At 49.8% G+C, this 22,664-nt stretch overlaps 1 protein-coding gene and 1 pseudogene across 3 annotated transcripts in view; both read left to right on the top strand.

The window, feature by feature from the left end:
• Positions 1-22,664, top strand: part of cadm2a (cell adhesion molecule 2a) — a 1,030,129-nt gene that overhangs the window by 464,341 nt on the left and 543,124 nt on the right. The gene's annotated exons all lie outside the window — the stretch shown is intronic.
• LOC122352376 overlaps positions 1-22,664 on the top strand; it is a 30,990-nt pseudogene that overhangs the window by 5,301 nt on the left and 3,025 nt on the right.

The raw sequence follows: 22,664 nt of genomic DNA, 5'->3' as shown, positions 1-22,664 counted from the left end.
GCCAGATAAACTGAAGACCGCCAACGAGCTGAGCTACTCTCTTCCGCATCACTTCCAAAACATAAGATGACTGAACACGCTGAGTGCTGCCATTCTGTGTTAATTTTACCTAATTTAGCATATTAAAATGTAATTAATCAAGCTGCAAAAATAGACATTTTATTTTAAAAAAATCAGCTCAAAATTGTAACAGAAAATGAATGGCTGAATGTCTGAATGATTGGGCTGGTTTTTGCATCAGGCCTGCCAGGACTTCGTGGATCTAGCGGAGCAGTACAGCCACAGTGCAGCGCGTACCGCAGCATGAATGGGAAATAGCGCCACCATCTGGAGGAGACTTACGAGCAGCCAGCAAACAGTACAACAGCTCTGGAGAGAGCCTGGAGAGAATCACCTGTGCACACACAATATTAGAGGTTCTCTTCATTAGGCCTCTGAAATCCACTGGGCCTTTTGTTTTTCTGTAAGGACTATTACTAAATTTTTCTCTTTGACTATTCAGGGCTTCTCGTGGGGGCCCAACATGATCAAAACGTGGAAAATCGGGCAGATATGTTGGAACTGGTCTCATTAGACAATTAAGCAGAGGCTGGGACCCGTGTGGGTACAGGGGCTGCACAGAGCTCCCTGGAACACAACCGAAACTGGACGAGATAGCGCACATACTGCACACATATAGATCACTTTGTGCTGAATACAATGATAAGTAGCACAAACTGTTTTCTCAACACTCAACAATTTAGGAAAATGTTTTTTGAACATCAAAATCAGCACATTAGAATGATCTTATGATACTGAAGATAGTAAATGAGTAATATTGGTGCAAATTAAATATAAAATATAAAGTCACAATAAAATTATATAGAGCATTTTTTTTTCATCTTAATCTCTGTGAAGGGGCAGTAAGGAATAATTTGAGGGAGAATCCAGTGAAGAAAAAATGTGCAATGAAGACATAGAGTTCTTTGATGCCAGCGGAAGACTCCCTCCCCGCTTTCATCGTGAGTGCCTGCAGACAATCACCTACAAACACAGGTCCATATATACAAAAGATCATTTGATAACCAGTGATTCTGTGGGAGCCAGTGTACCTTTGTTTTTACTTGGACTCAATTTTAGTCTTCATAATTTGCATTTTGCATAATTTGAATTTTAATTTCTCTCTATGATAATTAATGTGCTGAGACTGTTACACTATTAATAATCCTTTTGTAATCGATTTCAGATGCACCTTTGTTTAAGCGAAGCCTAAAGCAAAATATTATTGTGGTTTCCAAGTGTCGGCTCATGTCATCACATCAATCTCTTCCTGCATAAGTGGGCAGTCCATTGGCCAAAATAAGTGGATGCTAAGTGAATAATGTTATTTGGAATATAGAAAAAACAACAAATAGCTTTCTCAACATCTGTACAGTGTTTATCTATTCTTTGCTTGAGTAATAAATGTTATTCCTCTAGTGTGGCTTGTGAGTACACATATATTTACTGTCAGCGCCAATTCAGCATTTCATCCTTCACTTGTGTTTCTGTTTGTGTGTCCAGTATGTGGCTTAGACACTTGAGCAGTAATCAGAGCGTTGACCAGTGGAAGTTTATCCAGTAATTGGGAGCCAGGATGACAATGTGAGTTTAGACTTTGTTTATTCATATCATATCATTCAAACCACACATGCCAATATAGTATTCATCTTAATTAAAAATGTTTGTTCTTACAGCATTTCTCTGTGTTTACAGGATGGTTCCAGTAGTTACTACAGGGGGCAGACTGTCGTATCCTCAGATAAGCCCAACTACCCCTGAACCTGTGGAGCATTATGAAGAATTGTATTGGAAAGGAGCTCTCGAAGATCCCTATGCCTGTGAGAGGACTTTCTCAGAATTTGCAAGTTACATAGAACTGAGATATACATATTGCAGATAGTGCCAAATTATGATAAAGAAATCATTCATTCTAAAAAAGGAAGATTTGCTGAAAATAAACCTTTAAATGATTGCATTATCATTGAGAAATGCATTATCAGCATCTTGACATGGATCTTCACTTCCAGGTGAACTTCAACAGCCAGCCATTACCAATGCTGCAGCGCCTCGACAGAGGATCTTGAATATAGTGAGCTCTGGACTGGCAGTACGCTGTGATCTCATCTCTGAACAGATGTGTCTCAGTAGGCCGCCTTCTGTCTCATCCTATTCAACCACTGTCTATCGTGACAGGGAAACCCTCTTCAACCCCTGCTGGGAGAGACCCATGAGCTGGACCGCGTGGAGGAGTATGGATACCTGCTCCCATCTGTGAACAGGTCTAAAAACACACATCAGTCTAACATGTATAACATTTATGAGAGATATATAACATTTTACTTACCTAATTATAGTTCAAGACCACTATTATCAAAATAATAGATACCAGCATAAAGTTTGATTTGGTGGAATGGTTCTGTTCTGTGCAAAACCTCCTGCCCATCCATGCAGCATGTCATGAATGAGCAGGAAAAGCAGCATTCATACCACTTCTATGGTTAATAAAACGGGAATAGGCAAATATCAATGTACTTTAATGATATTTGAGGTAACAGTTTGAGAGATAGGAGTCTATAACAGAAAGCCAAGTCCTGACTGTGCAAAAAGGAGCATGGAGGACGGTAATTTGCTCTGGAGTAAGTGGAAAATCTGACGATTTAATACTGGAAATAGCTTATATAGGAATGCAACACAACGTGTTTACGGAAGCGGTGGTGATCTATATCGAGAAACTAGCAGATGATACGGTAGAGAAAACTGCCATCAGGACATTTCCCAACCAGAAGCCGTGGGTAGATAAAACTATTCGCGACTCTCTGAGATCCTCTGGCATCCGCATCACGGACTATAAAACGCCAACCTCCAGAGTGGAGAGCGAGATGCTTCTCTCTGGCAGACGAGCTAAACACCTTTTTGCTCAAGCTTCGAGGCTGCAGCTAACTGCGCCAGCAGCGGCGCGAAGGGTATGATGAACAGCATGCATGCTGAGAGAGCTGAGAGGAAATCACGCTCACCATTTCCAGAGCACGCACGTGGTGAGGGCATTCAGGAGAGAGTGAACACCAGGAAGGGCAGCAGACCTGACGGGGCATCACAGGTCGTGGTTCTGAGAGCCTGTGCTGACTTGAAGCTAGCACCGGGTGTTCACTGAGATATTTAATCTCTCCCCGAAACAGTCTACAAGTCCCCAGGTGCTCAAAAACAGTTCATCATCGCTCTTGTGCCAAAGAAACCTTAGCCTCTTGCCTGAATGACTACCGCCCTGTAGCCTGACGCCGGCAGATGATGAAGCGTTTTGAGAGACTGGTCAGACTTCATCACTGCATCACTACCGGGAAACACTGGACCCACTACAGTTCGCATCGCCAGAACTGGCCCACGGAGGATGCCATCACACACCTCCTTCACACAACCACGAGCCACACCTGGATTATAGAAAGGGAACTATATGAAAATGCTGTTCATGGACTATAGTTCAGCCAAGCTCAACACCATAGTTCCTCCACACTCACTCTCTGTTGGAGTTCCTGGGACTCAGCCCATCCTCGCGCTCACTGGATCACCAACTTCCTGGACCGACAGACCACAAGCCGTGACGGATGGAAAAACACACTCATCCTCTCCTCACCCTCAGCACTGGAGCCCTCAGGGCTGCGGGCGTTCTGAGCCCCTGCTGCTGTACTCAAGCTACACCATGACTGTGTGGCCACTACAAACTCCACTCACTTATCAGCTAAATTTGCTGACGACACTGTTGTGGTGGGCCTGATCTCCACAACGGCGATGGCCTACCTTCAGGAGATCAACAACTCTGGAGAGATGGTGTCAGGAGAACAATCTGCTCCTGAATGTCAGCGCAAAACAAAGGAGTTAATAGTGGACTTCAGCACGGAAGCAGGTGCTGCTCATGCCATCCAATCATGATCAACGGACCCCAGTGGAGAGAGTGGAGCAGCTTTCGGTACCTGGGTGTTCACACTAACACAGGATCTGTCCCATTAATCAGCTGAGCACCATCCACACAGTGAGCTCCCAAAGGGGTGGCAAATCTACAACAAGCTGGTACTGCCAGAGGCCAGGAAGATCGTGAAAGACCCCAGCCATCCCAACAATGGACTCTTTCTCTGTTGCGTGCAGGAAAGCGCTTGCCCTGGGAAGGCAAACACAGAGAGAATGAGGAGGAGCTTCTTCCCACAGGCCATTCGAGTCTGGAACCAGGAAACACCTAGCACCTAATCACTGGGGACTCTCATGTTCACCCTTCCTTTCAGATACTTGTCACTTTACTCCAGCACTGGACACCCCTTGCACTAGTCACTTTTACATTGGACATTCACAACAGCAACTTTACACTTTTACACTTTATATTTTATACTTTTCATATTGTATTTTTATACTTGTACACTTCTTCTTTATATATATATATATATATATATATATATATATTTTTTTTTATATTTTATATTTTATATATATATATATATATATATATATATATACATATATATATATTTTTTTTTTCGACATTAAGTACAAAGCATTTCCACTTCATGTCGCATTCACGTATGTATGTATGTGTATGTGACAAATAAAATTTGAATTTGAATTTGCAGTGACAGGTGTCGTGTTCCTATAGGTTTTGTGATCAGTTGATAAGCTTGACCCACGTTACCTGCCAGAACTAACGCTTTAATGTTTGATTTAATGTATTAAATGTTGTCAGTGATTGGAGTGACACACTGATCAGCTTTTTTTTTCTCTCAGATATGTCATCACCGCGGCTGCCCACCATGTGATTTCACAGCGAGGATGGACTCTTGTGGCAGGAGATCACCATCGACAGCAAATTTCAGGGCAAATACATCCCGATCATGCCGCTTAGGTGATCCATCATGTGCTATGAGTCACCTTTTTAGAGTACATTCACATCACATACTACACACAAGCAAGTAGATCCATCAGCCATGACTTCTTTTTACACTAATAACCACTTTCTAGAGATACATAAAGTATGCGATCCAGAGTTATACCATAAAACATTAAGTGAAATTTATTATATATGATAATTTTAAATATATGAAGTGCATACACACATATGTGTGTATATGTCACGCTGGTGTCTTCACATGAAAGGAGTACACTGGCAAGTAACATCAACTTAAACAGATTTAATCCAACAATGGGCAAAAATAATAGATACAGGCAGGCAGGCAGAACATAAACCACATATGTAACCTTGACGCCTGGACAAACGTGAATACAAACATAATACAGGACTTAAATACACAAGGTAATTGACTAAATTAACAAGACACGGCTGAAGACAATAATACAGTGACATGAAGGGAAGGTAGGGCACAGAGAGCACATGGCACGAGACAGAAACAATAAACAGAGTCCAGAGACGTGATATACGCCTCTCCCGAAGGTACGCCTCGCACTCTAAAAGACAAATCTAAAACGGAGCTTGGGAGATGGGACGTGCACCCTGAGAGGGCAGGCAGACAGGAGTCCAAGGAGGTGGGCAGACGGTGGAGGAGCCAGGGAGGACACAGGAGGAGTCCGGAGCAGGAGGATATCCAGAGCTTCAGCCATGGTGGTCCACGGTGGAGCCAACGGAGGGAGGACCATGGAGGAGGAGCGGCCATCGATTTCCATGGGGCCGACCGGTGGCGGCGGAGCAGGTGGTGTAGGAGATTGAGGGGCGGCGCGGAGAGCCCAAGAGCCAGGGTGATGACGAGAGGCGCTGGAGGTCTCCCTAGGCGCGCCCCGCAGGCTTCCTCGGCAACCGGCGAGAGACGGGGACGGGAAGGACGCTATGGAGCCAGAGCGACAGAGGTGGAGCCGGGAGGGAAGGAGGAGCCTGACAGAGCCGGGGGATGGAGGGACGAGGTGAAGCAGAGGAGAGGAACCCGGTAGGCATATATGGACAACAACCGACAAAATGCGGAGCCGGAGGGACGATGGAGCCTTTTGGAGCTGGGTGGCCTGATGGACCACGGTGGAGAGGAGGGAGCTAGGAGCCTAAGAGGAGCCAACGGGTCTACGAGCCGATGTGGAGTCCGGGACTCGGAGGTGGGACGGTGGAGGTGAGGGGATCCTCCCACGTACGCGCGATGGAGACCGCAGATCCGCATGAAGCCCAGATGGTGCTGAGGATGAGCGCAGGGGCTTCTGGGATCCATCGACGCGCGTGGCAAGGGTTGGAGGGTGGTTTAACTTGGAGGCGGCGCTGGCTGCACGGACACTGGACGGAGCGCGACAAGGCGCCGGGCACTGATGGAGGCATGTGGCGCTGGCACTGGACGGAGCGCAAGAAGGCGCGGGCACTGGACGGGTTTCAGATGGAGCGCACAAGGCGCGGCGTCACTGGACGGAGCGCGACGCGGCGCGCGGCACTGGACGGAGTGCAACGCAGGCGCCGGCACTGGACGGAGCGCACGCAGGCGTGGCACTGGACGAGCGCCGAGGAACAGTCCTCTAGGGGCGCTTCTGGAGGCAGGTATTCAGGACGGCTGAACGGGACCAGCGGCTAACAGGATGGCTGGATGGGACCAGCGGCCAACAGGACGGGCTGGACGGGAACAGGAACCTGGATACAGGGAGGCGCCAGTCTGGTCCAAACAACATCATCCAGCCCTCTTGTAGATCCAGCAGCCCTAGGTGGATGATCAGCTCATCCTCAGCCATGGTGCAGGGCGGAGCTCCACCACTACTTCCTCGCTGTAAACGGGCTGTCTCCACCGTAAGCGAAGCTTGTTGCCGCTCACACACCTGGTCTGTCGCAGTCGTTCGTCCGTGGCGCCCACGGCTCTGCCGCCTCCCTCAGCGATGGTTCCGTGGTCGTAAGCAGACTCTGCAACCGCGCCATTGGTGGCAGCAGGTTTGGGCTCACGACGTGGGAGATGATTGGCTGGGCTCTGGATTCTGATCTGGAGGCTTGGTCGTTGTTCATGGGCTGAACAGTCATCGGGCGATTACATGACACCAGCACTCCACTGGATTTTAGGCGCATGTTTCCCTTGAGGGTCAGCCTCAACAGCTTCGCGCTTGTGGTGGTAAGTTTAGTCCTCGGAGGTGGACTCGAGCAGAGGAAGCTGTCCGGTAGCGAGTAGTCTGCTAGGGCGAGGAAGTCCTTTGTAGCAGCCTCTAGAGAGAGCAAATTCTCTGCTCCAGCAGGAGGATGAGGAAGTTGGTCGTTATAGGGGGAATCCATAGACAAAAACAAAAAGGGAAAATACGCCGCTATTTAATTTTAAGGTCCGAACGTACTGTGTCGCTTCGTGGTTTCGCGAGAAAGGAGCACACCGGCAAGTAACATCAACTTAAAACGGATTTAATCCAATAACGGGCAAAAATAATAATAGAGGGAGGGAGGCAGGCAGGCAGGCAGGCAGGCAGGCAGGCAGGCAGGCAGGCAGGCAGGCAGGCAGGCAGGCAGGCAGGCAGGCAGGCAGGCAGGCAGGCAGGCAGGCAGGCAGGCAGGCAGGCAGGCAGGTTAGGCAGGCAGGCAGGCAGGCAGGCAGGCAGGCAAGCAGGCAGGCAGGCAGGCAGTGGTGCAGGCAGGCAGGCAGGCAGGCATGTGTGCAGTGCAGGCAGGCAGGCAGGCATGCTATGGCAGGTTGGCACATATATATGTTGTTAGGCAGGCATGGGCAGGCAGGCAGGCAGGCAGGCAGGCAGGCAGGCAGGCACAGGTGCTATGCTATACAGCTAAGCATGTTATGCTATATGTTAGGCTAGGCAGGCAGGCATGCATATATATATACAGGTGGTGTTATATATACAGGCAGTACATATATTATGTTATGCTGGTGCGCGCGCGCTGGCGCTGGCGCAGGCAGGCAGCTGCTGGCGCGTTAAGGCGTGCAAGTGCGTTATGGCGCAGGCGCTGGCTGCGCAGCGCAGTGCATGCTGGGCAGGCAGGCAGGCAGGCAGGCGCGCGCAGGTGGCGCAGGCAGCAGGCGCAGTGCTGGCGCGCAGCGCGGCGCTGGTGCAGGCTGGCGCAGCGCAGGCAGGCAGGCAGCTATAAGCAGCGCTGGCGCGCGCAGGCAGGCGCTGGCGCGCAGGGCATGTGGTGCAGGCTGGCAGCAGGCAGGCAGGCGCGCAGCAGCAGGCAGGCAGGCTATGCGCGCGCGCGCAGGCAGGCTGGCAGCTGGCGGCATGTGTGTGCTGGCAGGCAGGCAGGCAGGCAGCGCAGGCAGGCAGGCGCTGGCAGCCGCAGGCGCAGGCAGGCAGGCAGGCGTTGCGCATGCGCTGGCGCTGCTATGCGCTGCGCGGCAGCGGTATATGCAGCAGCAGGCAGCAGGCAAGCAGGCAGGCATATGGTGGTACATATGCTATGTCATGGTATATATATACAGGCAGGTTATGCAGGCAGGCAATATAGGCAGGCAGGCAGGCAGGCAGGCATACATATGCATGCATGTTATACAGGCATAGCAGGCAGGCAGGCATATATATTATGTTATGCTATGTTATGCAGGCATACAGGCAGGCAGTGCAGGCAGGCAGGCAGGTGTTATAGGCAGGCATTATGTTATATATAGGCATAAGTGTTATGTTATATATGTTATGTTATACTGTGTTATATAGGCAGGCAGGCAGGCAGGTTATGTTATACAGGCAGTACAGGTTATGGCATGCTATATATACATATGCAGGTTATAAGAGTATATAGGCAGGCAGTGCAGGCATAGCAGTGTATGTTATGCTAGGCATATGCAGGCAGGCAGGCAGGCATATAGGCAGGCATATACAGGCAGTGCAGGCAGGCATATGCAGGTATATTAGGCACATATGGCGGGCGCCGCGCGGCAGCGCGCGCGCGCGCGCGGCGCTGGCGCATGGCGCGGCGCGCGCGCCAGGCTGCGCGCATGGCGCGCATGCGCGCTGGCGTTGCGCGCTGGCGCGCGGGCGCGGCGCAGGCGCGCGCGCGCGCGCAGGCGCGGCGGCAGGCTGGCGTTGGCAGCAGGCAGGCAGGCGCGCGGTAGCTGGCGCGCGCGCAGGCGCTGCGGTGCAAGCAGGCGCTGGCGCGGCAGGCTGGCAGCAAGCAGCGCGCGCAGGCAGGCAGGCGCTGTTAAGCGTTAGCGCAGGCAGGCAGCGTTGCGCGCGCAGGCAGGCTGGCGCAGCGCGCGCGCGCGCGCAGGCAGCTGGCGCGCGCGCAGCGTGCGTTGCGCGCGCGCGCGGCGCAGGCAGGCAGCTACAGGCCATGCAGCAGGCGCTATGCGCGCGCAGCAGCGCAGGCAGGCGCGGCGCAGGCAGCAGGCGCGGCAGCATGCGCGCGCTGGCAGCGGCGCTGGCGCGCATGCTGGACAGGCAGGCGGCGCAGGCAGGCATGTTATGCTGGCTGCAGCAGGCAGTACAGGCAGCAGCGCGCAGGCAGGCAGGCAGTTGGTTATGTTATGCAGTATAAGGCAGGCGCAGGTACAGGCAGGCAGGCAGGCAGGTAAGCAGGCAGTATAGGCAGGCAGTGCTGGCAGGCAGGCAGGCGCGCAGGTTGGTGGCATGTTAGCAGGCAGGCGCGCAGGCATGCTGGCAGCAGGCAGGTAAGGTGCAGGCAGGCAGGCAGGCTGGCGCAAGTGTTATACAGGCAGCATGCATGTTATGCATGTTATAGGCAGGCAGTGTTATAGCTGGCATGCAGGCAGGCAGGCAGTGCAGGCAGGCAGCAGGCAGGCAGGCATGTTATGGCATGCAGTGCTATGTATGCTATGGCGGCAGGCGCGCGCAGGCGTTGCGCGCAGGCGCAGGCGCTATGCAGGCTATGGCAGGCAGCGCAGGCAGCGCGGCAGCCATGCAGGCAGGCAGGCAGGCGCCGCGTTGGGCGCAGGCATAGGCGCAGGCAGCGGCAGGCAGGCGCGGTATGCGCGTGTATGCGCGGCGCGCGCTGGCAGCAGGCATGGCAGGCAGGCAGCTGGCAGGCAGGCAGGCAGGCGCTGTCAGGCATGCAGCGCAGGCGGCAGGCATACAGGCATGCGCTGGGCAGCGCAGGCAGGCAGGCAGGCAGCGCTATGCAGGCGCTGGCAGCTGCATGCAGCATGCTAGGCAAGCTGCGCATGCGCTGGCGCTATGCTATGCGCCATGCTATGCTGGCGCTGGCGCTGCGTTATGCGCTGGGCGCGCAGGCATGCAGGCGCTGCGCTGGCGCGCTGGCGCCATGCGCGGCGGCATGCGCGCTGCAGCTGGCGCTGGCTATGCTAAGTGCTGGCGCAGGCTGCGCGCGTTATGCGCTGGCGCTATGCTGGCGCGCGCGCGTGCGCGGCGCGCGGCGCGCTGCGTGTGGCGCTGGCGCTGCTATGCAAGCGCGCGCTGGCGCGCTATGGCGCTGGCGCGCGCTGCGCGCTGCTATGCTGCGCGCGCGGCTATGGCGCGCAGGCAGTGCATGCTATGCTATGCGCAGCTGGCGCGGCAGCTATAGGCGCGCGCAGGCTGGCGCGCTATGTTATGCGCGCTGGCGCGCGCAGGCTAGTGCTATATACAGCGCTGGCGCGGCGCGCGCTGGCGTACAGGCTATGCGCTGGCGCAGGCGCGCGCGCTATGCTATGCGCTGGCGTTATATGCGCGTGCAGGCGCAGGCGCTGGCTGGCGCCGCGCTGCCGCGCTGGCGCTGGGCGCTGCGCGCTATGCGCTGGCGCAGGCTATGCAGGCATATGCTGGTGTTATGTTATGTTATGTATATGTTATGCTGGTGGCTATGTATATGCAGGCAGCATGTATATAGCATATGCGTATGCTATGCTATGCAGGCAGGCAGCTTATGCAGGTGTTATGCAGGTGCTGCATGCATGTACAGGCATGCTAGGCATGCTATGCAGGCATATGCTATGCTATGCGTATGCTATGTTATGCAATGCAGGCTATGTTATACAGGCTATGGCAGGCAGGTTATGTTATGCTAGGCTATATATGCATGTTATGCATATATGTTATATATATATGCAGGCTAGGCAGGCAGGCAGGCAGGCAGGCAGGCAGGCAGGCAGGCAGGCAGGCATGTTATTATACAGGCAGGCAGGCAGGCAGGCAGGCTGGTGCAGGCAGGGCAGGCAGGCAGGCAGGCAGGCAGGTTAGGCAGGCAGGCAGGCAGGCAGGCAGTGCAGGCAGTGCAGGCAGGCAGGCAGGCAGGCAGGCAGGCAGGCAGGCAGCAGGCAGGCAGGCAGGCAGGCAGGCAGGCAGGCAGGCAGGCAGGCAGGCAGGCAGGCAGCAGCAGGCAGGCAGGGCAGGCAGGCAGGCAGGCAGGCAGGCAGGCAGGCAGGCAGGCAGGCAGGCAGGCAGGCAGAAAGAACATAAACCACGTATGTAACCTTGACGTTCGGACAAACGGAATACAAACACACAGGACTTAAATAAGGTACAAGTGCACAAGGTAATTGACTAAATTAACAAGACACAGCTGAAGACACAATACAATTAATATGAAGGGAAGGTAGGGCACAGAGAGCACATGGCACGAGACAAAAACAATAAACAAAGTCCAGAGTCCAGAGACGTGACAGTATATATATATATATATTTATATGTGTGTGTGTGTGTGTATACATATATGAAAAGTAATCTCATGATTTCTGACCAGTGTTTTCATTTGCAATATGTATATACATAGACATACATAATGTCATTACCAAAAATATTTGTACTTCTGGTAAATATGACCAAAGAAGGCTGGCAAAATGAATCTGCATTGTTAGTCCTTTTGATCTTTTAATTTAAAAAATCTTTATTGATAATAAATAATTTGAAATGGGGGGAATTTACAGTAATTATGAAATAAATCTTTTCTTTAATACACATTGGCCACAATTAACGGCTCCCATTTATTCACTACATTTGAAACCCATTTGCAGGTTTAATAGCTCTGAATCTTCTCTCATAATGCCTGATGAGGTTAGAGAACACCTGACAAGAGGTCAGAGACTATTCGTCATCCAGAATCACTCAAAACCCTTTTAGATTCCCAGCTGCATGTTGGTGTTTCTTCTTTCAGTTCACCTCTACTCATTTTCACAGGGTTCAGGACAGAGGACTGGAATGGCCAAAAAAGCAGAAGTTTGGTTTTGTGCTCAGTGACCCATTATTGTGTTGTTTTTGAGGTTTGTATTATTATTATTATTATTATTAGTAGTAGTAGTAGTAGTATTAGTGAGGTCAGCAGAGATTGCTCACCCTGTGGTCTGTATGGGTCCTAATGCTCCAGTATAGTGACGGGGATACTATATTGTCAAAAAGCAACATCTTTTTGATGAGACGTTTGTTTCATCTGACCATTCCAGTTTAATTTAAAGTTCCAGTCATTACAATTCAGTACTGAATAGAGTCTTGTTGAATATTGAATATTGAATTGTATAGTTGAATATTTAATATTCTAGTTGAATATTACTCCTATGGGGCAGAAGAATACTCCTATCATATATAATATATATATAACAGAAGATATATAACAGAAGAATAGTCCTATCATATATAATATACCAGTTGAAGAATACTCCTATGGGGCAGACCTGGCCGAAATAAGAGTAAGCTAATGAGATAGTGTGAACAATGCATCTGGAAAGCCTTTGCTTTGTGGATCAGCAGCCTTTTAGAATGGACGTTTTAAAAGCAAATAAACAGCTGGTCTGACCATCTGAAGGCGCTAACAGCTCCACATAAGCTTTCAATGGCCTCACAGGGCAGAGATGGTTAAAATCTTGATTACTTTTTGTAGGAGGCAGTACCAATGACCTATCCATTTTAGTCATGCTAGTGCGTGAGTAGCAGAACAAGTTTAGACTTCAAAGTGGCCGTCCGCAGAGGTTCGAGAGGTGTGCAATTTCAGGTTCTAAGCAGAGTAGGCAGATCCCACGTGGAAATGGTAAGAGGGCAAGGAGGCCTCAGCTGTCTAGCTCCTATTAGGAAACTATTGACTGGCCTGCTATGTTTATGTGAAGCTGCTATGGCCAACACATAAGTTTTAAGAGGAGAATGGGAATGACACCCAACCAGCAGGTACTGTAGGAATGATAGTATCACAATACTTCCCATTTACTGGGAATTTCGCTTGTTTAGCACATACTGACCATTCAGTATAATATATACATCTATATATATACATCTTGTAGATGGGGATCTACGCTTTAAGAATTGGTATCCCGCTTGTAGGGGAAAATAGGTTCCCACCAAATCATGCCCTGGCCCTTGTCTAGGGATGGGTCACGATCGCTTGTCAGCATCATTTGCAGATTGACCATGCATTCCTCTTTGATTCAGAGATCAGAGGAAAAGCAAAAGGAGGAGGTAGGGCAATCCTGGGCCACTGCATCCATCTCCCAAAAATAGGTGGGGCAGAGAGTGTTGCTGCATGAGGCTAAGAGGTCTATCTCTGCCCTGCTGAACATTTCCCAAATTTTCTGGATTGGAGTCCATTCCTCTGGATGGATTTTGCCCCATTACAGCATGCTTCGCACCCTGGAATGTCACCCCCGATGACACCAAAGCCATACTGTCCGAGCAAAGACATGGTTGCCCCGCAGATGTGGTAGAAAGATATGACAAGCATGTCATACTGCCAGCATCTCTAGGCAGTTCATGTGTAAACTGCTCTCTGATGTTTACCACAGGCCAGCAGCAGGTACACCCACGTAGAGCCCCCCAGCCTGTTGTAAAGGCATCTGTCAAGATCACTCTTCTCCTGCTGACCATCTGCAGAGGGACTGGAGCCATCTGGTGTTTTTCCAGGAAGACAGGGCTGAAATGCAGGCTCTGTTCACCCTGACTAATATGAGGTGGCATCTGTGATTTAAGCCATTACTGCAGAGGGTAGACTTGACTCTGAGCCCCAAGTTGTCTAGATTACTGAGAAGCAGAACTCTGTGTTTCCGTGACTCCTCTTCTGATCTGGCCAAAATGTGCCAGTCGTCGAGATAATTGAGAATGCAAACTCCCATCTGTCTTAGAGGAGAGAGTGCTGCGTCCATGCACTTTGGAAAGGTTTGAGGAGTCAGGGAAAGTAATGTGAATGTGAAAGTACGCATCTTTTAGGTCCAGAGAATAAAGCTAGTTTCCTGGCTGTACTTGCTAGAAGATTAAGGATCACTCTGAATGACCACTCCATAAGGGTGCAATTCAGATGGCACAAATTAAGAATTGGGGTCAGACCCCTGTCACGTTTGGGAACTAGAAAGTAATGGCTGTAAAAACTCTTTTTCTGTCAGAGGGAATATTTGAACCGCTCCCTTTAATATCAGTGTTCAGGCCGCTGAATGATGTGGGTTTCCTTGCGAACTGAAAGGCATAACCAAACTTCATTATTCCCATTACCCAGTCTGATACCCCAGGGATGACTTGCCATTCTTTTGCCCAGAGTGACAGAAGATGTAATCATCGCTGCTTGTGCACATACAACTCGTGAGTAAATGAAGAAGGAAACTCTTTTTCTGAGTTTGTGGGTGCATTATCACAGCGTGCTGCATGGGTGCTTTTATGGACCCAATGTCTGTAGTAAACACATTGTTTGTCATACCTGGAACACAGTGAAGTAGTGTACATCAGAGGTGAGCAGCCAAAGATTTGTCCAATGGTGACAGCTCCTTTTTCTTCAGCACCGTCAAAGGAGGCGAAGGAAGAAGAGAAGGCAGTGCAAAGGCCTGCAGAGTAGGGAACTCACCAGTACTTTGTGAGTTTGTTGTGAACTTCTGGAAAGAAGAGTATCGATTTCTGATAAGGGGCTTGGGGGCTCCCTGGCAGGAACCATTCATTCAAGCAACTCCGAGGCGGCCCCTGTGGGGGAGTCCAATCCAACCCCAGCTCACTGACAGCTCTAATGTAAATTAGAAAATCATATACTGATAATAGACAACAATACCAAGGTCTCTGGAAGAGGTTTGGATAAGTGATAGTTAAGTTTGCTGTGGTCGAGTGTGCAGTCCGGGGACGAAGACTTCATCCACTGGTTGGGGAAACAGTGCAGTGAGGAAAAGAGCAGAAATACATTTTGACAGGCTTTAACATAAAGTGCTGGAGGATGCTGATCTGGACCATCAAAGGGTCCTAAAATGTGGAAAGAAGAAGCCTGGAACAAAAGTACCTTAAAGTGATGGTTTGTTCTCCATAGCTTAACCTCACTGTTGATGTCTGACGTCTTCTGCCTCTCTGGTGCTCTCTGGACTCAGATGCATCTGTTGCTGTTGTGTGACGGGAGGAGCCAAAGACAGACACAGTGGGCGTGGCACCAGGCCTTAATAAAATAATTCTGATTAATGAAACAAGGTACAAAATAAAGTGTCCAGGGAGAAAAGTGTCCAAATAAAAGGGGGAAGTGGTGTCCTCGTTGTGCTGCAGGGGAAGTGCAGGTCAGGCAGTGCTCCAGGGGGAAGGGTCCAGGTAAGGGGTGGAGTCCGCAGCCGCACGCTCCCCTCTCTGGTCCAGGGCGCGAGGCGCGCGGCTTCTTCCGCTGCATCTCCGTCGCTTCTTTCTCCGGTCGGCAGAGTTGAAGGGGATAAACAGCTCGGCATCCTGGCCCACAGCAATACACAGGTGCGGTCATTGCCTGACCACGGGTCCCACAACGCGCTTTTCTGGCACCAGGGCGAGCCTCCTTCGCGCACCTTCCTGGACCCACGAGGACACCAGCGCATGCACGAGGGAAGAGACTGGTCTCTCGAGGAGAGGCGCGCCGGTATTTAATGGCGCGTAACGAGTCTTAATTCACCCAGGTGTGCCTCATCACACGCCGCCAGACCTGACCAATATTACACCCCCTCCTCTCGAACACGCCACTCCCGCCGGGAGCCTGGTGAAGGGCGAATAAAGGACGGGGGTGATAATGACAATAAAGGGAGGGGCAGCTTGTTTAGACAAAGACTCTGACTGAAGTCTGAACGTGCAGATTATCTCTTTCCTCGAAGGCTGGAGGCTCAGAACTTGGTCGTATCTGTTGCTGTCTCAAAGCTAGAGATAGAGACTTGGTAGTTGTTATTGTCTCTTTCCTCACGGGACTCAGGCACAGTACCTATCTACTGGCTCTGTTAGTATCTCACCGGCATGCATCTCACCAGAACATAGGTATTCTGTTAACGCTCTTTTTCAATTGGCAGTCTTCAGACTCAGAACTGAATACACGTCACTGTCACTGAGAATACTTATTTCTCTAAATAAGTATAATGTTTGTGTGTTGTAGTTTGCATCAATATAAGGTTTTAGAACATAGTTATGAATGGATGAATGGATTTGGATGGAACTTTGCATCTCTCTTTGTTTCACCCACTGCTGCTGCATCCAGAAATTCTAAGGAATCTGTGATGGCCACAGGCCAAAACCTTAGCAATCAGTCTGTTGGTGGGTGAAGAGCAAAAACTGCATCTCGACAAATGAGAAGTCCTGTTGTTCCCGGCTTTTTACCTAAGGTCTTCTTACCCTTTAAGAGGTATCTGGTCGTTGTCCTGCCATCTATATCTGATGCCATTGGACAGTTTGCTTATGTTTGTCCACCAAGATCCAATCAAAATGTAGCAAACCTTTGTCCACCTATAGTGGTCAGGAGGGGCCCCACCATAAACTGGGCCCTAGAATGTGCTGCCACTCCACTGCAATTCTCCAGCTGTGGTCCTTGGAGAGTCTTTAGCCAATCAAACTCTCCTTCTCACTGTGCTTTAGGACGATATAGATGTCCCCTTTCAGTCAGTTTAGTAAAATTTTATAGTTTATTTGAAATTTTTAGTTATTGCCTAGATAGTGGAAATTGAATTTTCACTGCTCTTTTCTTAAAGCCACTTCACTAATTTGTAAAGCTCAATCTTTTGCTGCACATAAGAAATATATTCTTTTGCTTTGTCTCCTTGTGATAAAATGATTAAGGGAGTTTGAGCTTTGTTTCTATTTATATTTCTGTGAAACAAGAAGTCATGGATGGATAATCTCATGTTTATAATTGTGAATATGAATGGGAATATAATTCAGGCATGTTTTACTCATAAGAATTTCTTCGGGTGCATGCAATTGTGTCCAACTTAATAATGATATATAATGATAATGATAATGATATTTCCCCCATTTTAAATTCTTATTATGATTTTATTATGATTTTTTTAAATAAAAGATGGGAAGGATTAACAATGCAGATTAATTTTCAGAGCCTTATTTGACCATATTAACCAAGGGTGCTGATATTTTTGGCCATGACTGTGTGTGTGTATGTACATGTGTGTATGTGTGTATATATATATATATATATATATATATATATATATATATATATATATATACACACACATACACACACGTACATATATATACATACACATACAACATTCAACAAAATAATAATTTTACCCCATTTTGAAAACTCATACGCTAGTATTAAACACTGGTTAACCAGATTCACATTGCACAAAACGCAGTAGTGTCTGTATAGATGTGCTGCTTCCAGGTAAACCCTACTTCAAAGTAAAATTTCATTTGAGAAATTATTTCCATTTTTATAGTTCCTCTTTTTACTGATATTTGTAGGTCTCCTGTAGCTTTGAGATATTGTTAAAGTAAATTAACTATGCTCATTTTTATTGATTTTATTTACTACTAATTTTATTTGCTAAAAAGTTCCACTCTTTACTCTCTGCAGGCAACATTCACCTGAAGTTCCACTCAAGTGGGAATCATTATGTGTGGAGTAAGGTGACTTCCACTGTGCACAATATAATCGTGGGCAAACTATGGATAGATCAAGTATGTGTCCGGTTTCATATTCCTTTTCTCTTGTTTTTCTTTGCTTGTTATGTGTTTATATTTTTTACCATATTATTCTATCAAATGTAAATCCATTCATAATATCCATTCCATATTACACGTCTTTCTACATAGTAGAATGTCATGAATGAGCGGTCTGAGGCGTGCGGATCCATATGCAGGCTTTTATTAAAGGAAGGCATGGTCAAAACAGGCAGGCGTCAAACAGGGCAAACAGATGTATAAGAGGCGAGGCAATAACAAAATCCAGAAACAGGCGAAGGTCAGGTCAGGCAGCAAACAATCAGAGAATCAGAAGACAGGCAGGGTCAAAACCAAGGAATCTAGAACTAGGGAAACACAAGGGATACTAGGAACAACAATTGAACAGGCGAAACAATGCAACCTGCAGGTGAGTGGCTTGCTGCAGTCTTTATAGTCCAGGAACAGGAAGTTGTCGCAGAGGGAGTGGATGCAGATCACCCAGAGGTCAGGGCTCCCTCTGCTGGCTTGGTGACATAGCCCCCCTCCTAGGAGCGACTCCTGGCGCTCCACAAAACAAAACATAACTGTGAGCTTGGGAGGGGGTTCCGGGAGGGAGTCAGCAAACTGAGACCAGGGAGGAAGAGACGGTGGGAGGAGCCAGGGTGAAGACGGGAGGAGTCCGGAGCGGGAGGCGATCCAGAACCCAGCCATGATGGTCAGTGGTGGAGCCGATGGAGGGAGGAGCCATGGACAGGTAACGATCATCAACCCCATGGAGCCGACCGACGGCGGCGGAGCAGGTGGTCGGGGAGACTGAGGCGGAGGCGGAGAGCCGAAGAGCCAGGGTGACACAGAGGCGCTAGAGGTCCTAGGCGATTCCGCAGGCTTCGGCGACTGATGCGGAGACGGGGGACGAGAAGGACGCGGCGGAGCCAGAGCGACAGAGGACTGAGGTGGAGCCGGGGGAAGGGAGGAGCCTGACAGAGCCGGAGGGATGGAGGGACGAGGCGAAGCTGGAGGAGTGGAATCCTGAGGCGACGGATGGTCGACGACCGACCAAGGCGTAGCCGGAGAGACGATGGATCCTGGTGAAGCTGGTGGATTGACGGAGCACGGTAGAGAGGAGGAGCTAGGAGCCTGGCGGGAAGCCGGCGGGTCTACAAGCCGAGGTGGAGTCTGGGACTCGGAGGCGGACGGTGAAGCGAGGGATCCTTCACCTGGCGCGATGGAGACTGGCAGACCCGCATGCTCCAGGTGGAGGGCAGAGGGATGAGTGCAGGGGCTGCTGGGATCCATTGACGACGTGTAGCAAGGGTGGGAGGGGTGGATAACTTGAGGCTTTGCACGAGGCGCCGGCACTGGAGGCTTTGCACGAGGCGCGGGCGCTGGAGGCTTTGCAACGAGGCGCGGGCGCTGGAGGCTTTGCACGAGGCGCGGAGGCGCTGGAGGCGCGGCGCTGGGGCACGAGGCGCGGGCGCTGGAGGCTTTGCTGGGCAGGCGGCAGCCATCTTGGGAAGCGGCTCTGGGCAGGCGGCATCCATCTTGGGAAGCGGCTCTGGGCAGGCGGCATCCATCTTGGGAAGCGGCTCTGGGCAGGCGGCATCCATCTTGGGAAGCGGCTCTGGGCAGGCGGCATCCATCTTGGGAAGCGGCTCTGGGCAGGCGGCATCCATCTTGGGAAGCGGCTCTGGGCAGGCGGCATCCATCTTGGGAAGCGGCTCTGGGCAGGCGGCATCCATCTTGGGAAGCGGCTCTGGGCAGGCGGCGACCATCTTGGGAAGCGGTCTGGGCAGGCGGCGACCATCTTGGACAGCGGCTCGGGAAGGCGGCCATCTTGGGCAGCGGCTCGGGAAGGCGGCCATCTTGGGCAGCGGCTCTGGGAAGAAGGCGGCCATCTTGGGTAAGCGGCTCTGGGAAGAAGGCGGCCATCTTGGGCAGCGGCTCTGGGAAGGCGGCCATCTTGGGCAGCGGCTCGGGGAAGGCGGCCATCTTGGGCAGCGGCTCGGGAAGGCGGCCATCTTGGGCAGCGGCTCGGGAAGGCGCCATCTTGGGCAGTGGCTCGGGAAGGCGGCCATCTTGGCAGCGGCTCTGGGAAGAAGGCGGCCATCTTGGGTAGCGGCTCTGGGAAGAAGGCAGCCATCTTGGGCAGCGGCTCGGGAAGGCGGCCATCTTGGGCAGCGGCTCGGGGAAGGTGGCCATTACTGGAGTTGATGCTGTATCCTTTTCCTCCTCAACACCCAACGTGAAAGCTGACCCCACAGTCACTAAACCAAACTCAATAAACTGAGCAAGCGACTCACGTGGACCCTCGCGAACAAGTTTAGATTTGAGCGGCTGATGTACTCCCTCATGATACAACTCAATCAATAAACAGTCCGGTATGTCAGAGAGGTAAGCCATGTCCAAAAACTCTGAGTATAATCCTCAATTGATCGGGTACCTTGCTTGAGGGCCAATAAACGTCTAGCGAGGGTCCTACCTGGCCATGGATCAGGTGAAAAGCCGCTGGATCCTGGTGCGAGGTTGCATTCTGTCATGAATGAGCGGTCTGAGGCGTGCGGATCCATATGCAGGCTTTTATTAAAGGAAGGCATGGTCAAAACAGGTAGGCGTCAAACAGGGCAAACAGATGTATAAGAGGCGCAGGCAATAACAAAATCCAGAAACAGGCGAAGGTCAGGTCAGGCAGCAAACAATCAGAGAATCAGAAGACAGGCAGGGTCAAAACCAAGGAATCTAGAACTAGGGAAACACAAGGGATACTAGGAACAACAATTGAACAGGCGAAACAATGCAACCTGCAGGTGAGTGGCTTGCTGCAGTCTTTATAGTCCAGGAACAGGAAGTTGTCGCAGAGGGAGTGGATGCAGATCACCCAGAGGTCAGGGCTCCCTCTGCTGGCTTGGTGACATAGAATGCTTTGGGAGGTGGGGGGTACCAAGTCTGGCTCACCTCCATGTGCAGCTTGGGCTTTGGAGCCCAACTCTCAAAAGGGCTGGACTCTCCACTACTCTGGTGGGAGGCAGGAGGGTGTAGGCTTGCTCATAGCCCCCCAGCCTAGCCGCCATGTGTTGGAGTTTATCCGGGGAGTGAGAGTGGAAGGAGGACTCTCACTGTCATTTGTGCCTATGGGCCGAATGGCAGTGCAGAGTACCTGGCCTTCTTGGGGTCTCTGGGATGGATGCTGGAAAGTGCTCCTACTGGGGACTCCTACAATTCTGCTGGGGGACTTCAGCACTAGTGACACCTGGAGGGGCATGATTGGGAGGAACGACCCTCTGATCTGAACCAGAGTGTTGTTCTGTTGTTGGACTTCTGTGCTTGTCACGGTCTGTCCATATTGAACACAATGTTCAAGCATAAGGTTGTCCACCAGTACAGTACACAGTGTTCCGGGCATGCCCCACCGGTAGGAGGCCCCGGGGAAGACCCAGGACACACTGGAGAGACTATGCCTCTTGGCTGCCTCTGTGTTCCCCCGGAAGAGCTGGAGGGAAGTCTGGGTGTCCCTACTTAGACTGCTGCCCCATGACCTGGCCCCTGGATAAGTGGCAGAAAATGGATGGATGGATTGAAGGAGTTTAATACTTGGTTATTTTATTTCCGGTAGCTCCTATAGGAACATTTCTATTTTTTCATTATTATTTATTTCATGTTTATTTCAATTAATGAAAACGAAGAAAAATTGAATTATTTTTAGTGCTATTTAGTGAAGTTGCATGATAAATTAGTTTGAATAATTTGAGTTGAAATCATTATTTACTAAATCGTTATTATGGTGCTTAAAATCTGTTGACGTGTTACATCAGATTTGACCAATGAGAGAAAAAGTCATAGGGGTTTGCAGCAACACGGTTGATTAAATGATGACAGAATTTTCATTTTTGAGTAAAATGAATGGTTTGATTCCTCCCACGTGATAAGGCATTACCCCATCTTCAGCAATCCATCTGTTAGAGAAAAGTCACCATTGACATTGTTCTTCTCCATCTGTCTTCTACTCCTGTCTGGGAACACAGAAGTGGAAACAGGAAACAATAATTATAGCTCTAGATTATGTCAGTGGCCAATTCAATTAAAATTGGAACTCTGTCTATCTTCAAACAACAATTGAAAACTCATCTCTTTCGACACTACTTGACTTAAGTAAAATAATAATAAAAACTCTCTCTTTATTTATTCTTTTCCAGCTTCTACTTATTTGAACATTGCCTGAGGCTGGTATTAGGAGCACTTCTTCTGTTTCTTTAAGATTAATCATTTTATGTGTTCCCAAATTGTAAATCACTTTGGATAAAAGTGCCTGCAAAATGACTAAATGTTAGTTAGTTAACCATCAAGGTATGAAATCAAAATAGATTATATTAACTTCCTTAATACATGTTTAATTAATGTCACTTAACTCTAATCCAACCTGCTCTTCATCACTTCAGCTCTGTCATGTTTGTAGCATATGACTCTTTGTTCTGATGCAGTCTGGGGACATAATGATCATGAACCATAGGAACAAGGACAAATGCCACCTCAAATTCTCCCCGTACAGCTATTTTTCGAGGGATGTTCCCCGCAAGGTCAGTCAGTGTATCAATCCCCTTCATTTAAAGATTTTCCAGCATGTGAAATGTGAGACTGATGCCCTCTGCTGGGTAATAAATTTAACCGCAGGAGTGTGTTTATTTGTATGTCCTCCTCTGTCCACAGGTAACGGGCGTTGTCATGGATGGCGACAGCTGTGCCCACTACATTCTCTCTGGAACATGGGATGATAAAATGGAAAGTGCAAAGATCATAGAAAGCAGCCATGGCTGTGGAGGATCTGAGGGCAAGCATAAAACAGTCTATCAGACTCTACCACCAAAATTACTGTGGAAGAAATACCCTCTTCCGTAAGAGTCAACCAACCTTATTATCTATCTACAACCTAAATTTTGAAAATGTTGCAATGTTTTCTAAATTGC

Source organism: Puntigrus tetrazona, chromosome 10, assembly GCF_018831695.1.
Source record: "Puntigrus tetrazona isolate hp1 chromosome 10, ASM1883169v1, whole genome shotgun sequence".
In the NCBI taxonomy this organism is placed as follows: Eukaryota; Metazoa; Chordata; class Actinopteri; order Cypriniformes; family Cyprinidae; genus Puntigrus; species Puntigrus tetrazona.
Note: the sequence above shows the minus strand (reverse complement) of the source record. Positions and strands in the feature narration are given on the sequence as shown.